The following is a 6,000-nucleotide window of genomic DNA, read 5'->3' on the forward strand; positions in this document are numbered from 1 at the left end:
CACAACAGACCCTACTCTCCAAGGAGGTGCAGGATGTCATTTTGGAGGCCAGAAGGCCTTCTACTAGAAAAGCCTTCTCCGCAAAATGGAAACTGTTTTGTGCCTGGAATCAGAAAAAGGGTCAGAATCCTGGAATACTGAATCTACCTCAAATATTACAGTACCTAGCTGAGATGCTAAGCAGTGGACTTTCATTCTCCTCCATCAAAATCCATGCCTCAGCCATTTCTGCAGAATACAACACTGATCCTCCTTTATTCTATCACCCTCTCTTAAGACAGTTCCTCAGAAGGGCTAAAAATATAAAACCCCCAAGGAAACAAGCAGTACCTGCTTGGGACCTCAATTTCATCCTGGAAAAATTGACCCTGCCCCTTTGAGCCTGCTGCTTCAACAGAACTGCAATATTCGTCATGGAAAACAGCCTTCCTTCTGGCTATCACCTCAGCACGCAGGGTTTCAGAACTACAAGCCCTCATGGCTGTGCAGCCTTTCATCATTTTCCATCAGGACAGAGTTTCCTTACGAACCAACCCTTCTTTTATGCCAAAAGCAGTATCCAGGGTAGCCTTGAATCAGGCTATCCACCTACCTACCTTTTACCCTAATCCACAAAACAAAGGGGAGAGACTACTACATTCCTTGGACATTCACAGACAGCTTTGTTATTATTTGGACAGAACAAAGCCTTTCAGAAAATCAGAGCAACTCTTTGTGTCCTATGCTACAGGTGCTCAAGGGAAGCCTATTTCCAAACAGACAATTTCAAGATGGATAGCCCACTGCATACGCTTTTGTTACTGTTTTCATGGTAAGACTGTACCTACAGGCATCAGATCTCACTCCACAAGGGCCACAGCTACCTCTACAGCCTTCCTCCGGGGGGTTCCTACCAAAGATATTTTGGAAGCAGCCACTTGGAGTTCTGTACATACTTTCTCCAAGCACTATCACCTACCATTATACTCCAAATCTAGAGCGGACTTTGCCACTGCAGTCTTGCAAGGCATCCTGGCTCCTTCTAGTTCCTCTTCGTGCCTACCACCCCTTTTTTAGCTTTGGGATTCAACCCATCTGTTATGACTGCAGCTGTATGCACGATGAATATAGTACAGTTTTGTACCTACCATAAATGTAGATGTTCGAGTGCTAATACAGCTGCAGTCCAGTTTTCCCTCCCTCCTTCCCCTCTTGGGACAGGCCTAATGGCTAACACCTCCTCATACAACCTGATTGGGGTATTCTTTTATGGTGTATTTGCTTGCAAGTACTGTTTTTTGATTATATTGCATTGCATTATTACATAAATGTATGTTTTGCCTCCCTTCTGGGGGCACCTGACATCTGGGGCAGGAAAAACTGAAGAAAATGGCGCCGGCTGGTTCTTTTATACCCCTGTCACACTGACGTCAGGGAAGAAACGACGACATCCGACGCTGGACCTAGACTTTGGAATTCGGCCGACCGAGGACCCGCCTGAGGGCAGGAAAACCCATCTGTTATGACTGCAGCTGTATTAGCACTCTAACATCTACATTTATGGTAGGTACAAAAATGTACTTTGATTTTTATGTACTGGCTTGCCAGGCGTGATGCACAACCTTCAACGAAGGTATGCCCATTCACGCATGTCTCCACGCAGAAGACGCTCTAACTGAGAATCGAACCGGACAGCGTCTTACTGTGAGGCGACAATGCTACCGCAGCACCACCACCGTGGGTCCATTGTCTATCAGTTATAGTAACCACAAATATAAAAAAGGTCATGCCTTCTTGTACAAGGAACCGCTTCTCTAGGAAGTTCATTCTCTGAAAAGCAAAGACTGTTGCAGCATCTACGTATGGAGTCAGGCACACTGTACTTGGCTAACAAGCTAAGATTTAGGGATGTGAAATTGGTTTACAAATGACCAACTACAATGTGGTAAGGAATTCCACATTTTGTAGCCTAACATAGATAAAGCTCGATATGCACTCTGAAAATTGTTTCTGGAGATGAAAAATTGGAAGGTGAGAAATACCAGTACATGAGGACTGCGTAGAGAGAACATTCAAGAGTGTTAGCAGTACTTGAAAGTTTTACAGTCATTTGCTTGACAGCCATTTCACTGAAAAAATGTTTATTCCAAGCCATGCAGTCAAATGAACCTTTTGAATTTTACAAATTATAACTTTTTTCTAGTTTTCAACAACAAATGTAAAATAAAAAATCATAAAAAAAAATTAGAGTTAGAGGGAAGAGTGCATGCGTCTCCTCTGCACTATGGGCTGAGGGGTAAAGGTCCACTTAAATGAAAACAAGACTGAAAGTTCCATTTAGTTGACTGGATGTGTTCATACAGACTTGGGTGAATCAGTTACTGAGTCACTGTACTGTATCCTGGAACTACGAAATTTAAGCATTCCTAAGTCTTTGAAATGGGATTAAGCATGTGAGGAACAGTATGGCGATTATATGAGGATGCTAATAGATGAACTGGTAGATACTGTTCAGTAATATTTGAAGCAGACGGTGGTTATAGCTACAGATAACCAGTGAGGAAAAATAATACCTTTCACACTGACTTGTTTTTTACTGCTTGAATGATGGGGATGTTGAGATTGCTTTAAGATAAGATATTCCTTTACTGAGGATAACTTACAGCCACAAACCTTCAATTGTTTGAATGTTATAAAGGTTTCTAATTTTTATTTATGCACCTTTATTAAAGTATCACTTAAGACATATGCAAGCATACAAAAACAGAAGACAAACCATATTAGCAGGGTTGGGAGGGTGGCATAATGGTTAAGGTGTTTGCCTTACAAACACAACGTGCAGTCTCACAAGGGATAATTGGCTAGGCTTAAAATGTCTTGCAAGGGCAGTTAGCTTAGTACTAACCTATGAACCTATATTAGTATTGTTTTCCATGTATATACGTTATACATTTCACATATTTTCTTTGGAACCATCGTTTGTCAATATTATATAAATTGCTGAAATCATGCCTTCCCTTAAACTTCACTCCTCCTGCTGAACATTATTCTGCATATGTTTACACAGATTCCATTTATTTCTGTCATGTGCTCCTTCCCTTTTCTAACAATCCTTCAATCTATTGCATCTCTTTTATATTATTCATTACTTGAAATACAGATGGTTTAGACTTCGATTTCCATTTTCTAGTAATTGTTTTTGTAGCTACAGCCATTTACTTGCCCAATATTTCTGACAGAGTACTCTAGGAAATGTTTAAAATTTGCCAACTCATTGCACTTCAAAACATATGTTCCCAGTTACCTCTTTGTTCTTCATCACACCTTCAACACTTACTAGCTACCTAAGGAAAAATTCCCCACTGTCTGCTTGGGGGTATAAAATAATTATGCAAACACTTTCTCGACTTTGTGTCATTCTTGGGGAACCATACATATGTCCTTCCATTGTTCTTTTGTGAATTGCTTTCCCAGCGGTTCTAACCTCATTTGATTGAGTCTTAGTTATTGTACAATATTTTATATGCCCCACTAATTATCCATTTTTTAACAGCAGGTTCTGTTCTACATTTAATTAAAAATCCTACCAAAATTTCCCCTAGTCCTTTCCCTTTGTCTATACTCTGATATCAATCCCAGATAGGGAAGAGACCGTCTGTAACGTGCAATCCAAATGTAGTCTTGCCCTCATCCCACTCTGTTACCTTTCCCTCTCTAGTTATTTTCTCCCAATATTATGGTTCCTTTGCCAGTTTTCTCCAGTAAATTCTAGCCTCCTCTTGCCTATTTTCTGTACCCTTACTTGCTGTCATCCCTATTAGTAAAATCTCCTTTCTCCATTCTCACTTTTGCTTCTCATAATACTTTCTGTATGGTGGTAGGTCTCCTTAACGATCTGCATCCAAAATCCCACTCTCTATTACTTGCCCCCCCCCCCAACTTCATCATCACTCCTTTCCATTTTGAATTATAACTTTCTGCTTGTGTTGTGTGCATTAGCCTTAACTGTGTAGCTCAAAATATCATTTTAAAATCAGGTAATCCTAAACCACCTTGTTCTATTTGAATGATCAACTTATTCCACTTAACTCTTGCCTTCTCAGATACATTCCTTAAACTCTATTATTGTCCACAACTTCTCCACTGGTTGATAAAAAATATGCTTACCCTGTATATGTAACTAAAGGGATTAAAAAAATTTTCACTGCTTGTATCTTACTATCCATATCCATAAACAAGAGCTTCCCATTTCCCATGTTTTTGTATTATCTTGTTTAATCTCTTATGACATATCCATAGCTGCCATGCTTGCATGTCACTTTGGAATATGCCAGTTGGCTGGGGTGTTTCTGAAGCTCAGCCAAATCTTGTTTAGTTTTATTGCAGGTAAATTGAAGCCTTCCTGAGTAAATTAACTGCCTACCATTCCACAGTTAGTACTGAGCTGACCCGACATGGGGGTTTGTGGTTGGAATTTTAATTCTGTACCAATCACCATTTCCCAGGAACATGAAAGGCTGTGTTTTTGGGGACATCTGCACAGCTTTTCTGATGCATACCATGATGCAAAGCTGTGGATGCAGAACTGCATGCATCCCCTGAGCCTGTTAACAGTTCAGACTATGTTTTCATATTCCTAAGTAAGTGTATTTTATTCCATGTATTGTTTTATGGAGCAGCACAGATATTTTATTAAACATAAACTTACCACAAATTTTAATATTTATTCCTGTTATTCAAAGTTAATGGACATACTATTGGCCGCCTTTGGGACCAAAAAGATTTTGATTACCAAGAACTTCTCGTCTGTGGCTGCTAGGAGGTTCCCCTTGAAGTAACAAGCAAAGGTCTAAGCATCCCCACTAGTCAAACAGTCAGAGAACAAGTTTCTGGCTGGGCCCGCAAAGATAATGGCAGTGTAAAGCAAAAACCCTAGTCTTTGTAGATGGTAAGCTCATTCTTAGGTTGTGAGGAAATTAATGCAGAGTGGTCTCCATTTCAGTGGAAGGTGAGATGCACTTTGTGGCTCTTACCCATAGAGGTATATCTTAGTATTATTGTGCTTTCTAGTTCCTGGTCAATCACCAGGAACCAGACAGTTCCAGGGGTCTGAGGTATTCATGATCAAGGGCTCTGTTGCTGGGAAAACACTCCCCTTTTGCCCAGAAGGCAGCAGGTCCTGCTTGAGGAAGCTCCTTCAAAACACACTAAAACAGAACTGTCTGAAAGGCTAGACATTAAGCAGATGTTTGTCCAATGGGAGCTACGGTTACAGGTGTAGGGTCACACTGCACTGGAGCAGGTCTGAGGGTCTCTTGCAGGACTCCTTCCTTTATAAGCTAGTTTCCTATTCAAACCCAAGACTGCATCAGTAGCACTATTATCTTTGTGTATTGCAGTGTGCAAGCTTACCCCCTTAAGTAGCAAACATGCTTCGAAAGCTCATGCACTCAGGTTCATATGAGGAATTAGAAGCTCTTTAGGCCGTTTCATCAAAGCTTGACAACATGAGTCCACCTCCTCCACTTCCTCTCTGAATGATTCTGCTTCATATAGATCCTCAGACCTATGATGATTGGCCTAGTCTGAAATCAGATTCCTATTCTGTCATCAATGACATGTATTGCAGAGTTTCTGGAAAGACTCCTTACTGGCGATTCACCCCATCAACCCATGGACACATGGAGGTACCCTGACTTGCCCCCCCCCCCACCATGTGGACAGATGCTGTCTGCAGTCCTGCATTCAAGTAGATACAGAACTGACTACTGAATACCTTGCAATCTTTTCATTTCACTTATATCCCAGAGCACAACAGTTTGACACTTTACTGACTGATAAGAAGTCCAAAGCGTTTGCCAGGTGTTGCAAGGGAGTTAACTTGTAAAAATAAAAAAAATAATTGGTTCCAAAACAGCACACCACCAGCTGCAAATTAAATATTTAATAATTCCACACAGTATTTAGCGCTTTCATCTCATATCAAGTGAGACTTCATCAGAATACATTCATACACAAGGC

At 40.8% G+C, this 6,000-nt stretch overlaps 1 protein-coding gene across 2 annotated transcripts in view; it reads left to right on the forward strand.

Moving 5' to 3' along the window:
* LOC122801135 (solute carrier family 12 member 9-like) overlaps nucleotides 1-6,000 on the forward strand; it is a 1,658,551-nt gene that overhangs the window by 1,104,028 nt on the left and 548,523 nt on the right. The window lies entirely within an intron of this gene.

This window comes from Protopterus annectens, chromosome 4.part1 (genome assembly GCF_019279795.1).
Source record: "Protopterus annectens isolate FY-2018-M chromosome 4.part1, PAN1.0, whole genome shotgun sequence".
Taxonomy (NCBI): domain Eukaryota; kingdom Metazoa; phylum Chordata; order Ceratodontiformes; family Protopteridae; genus Protopterus; species Protopterus annectens.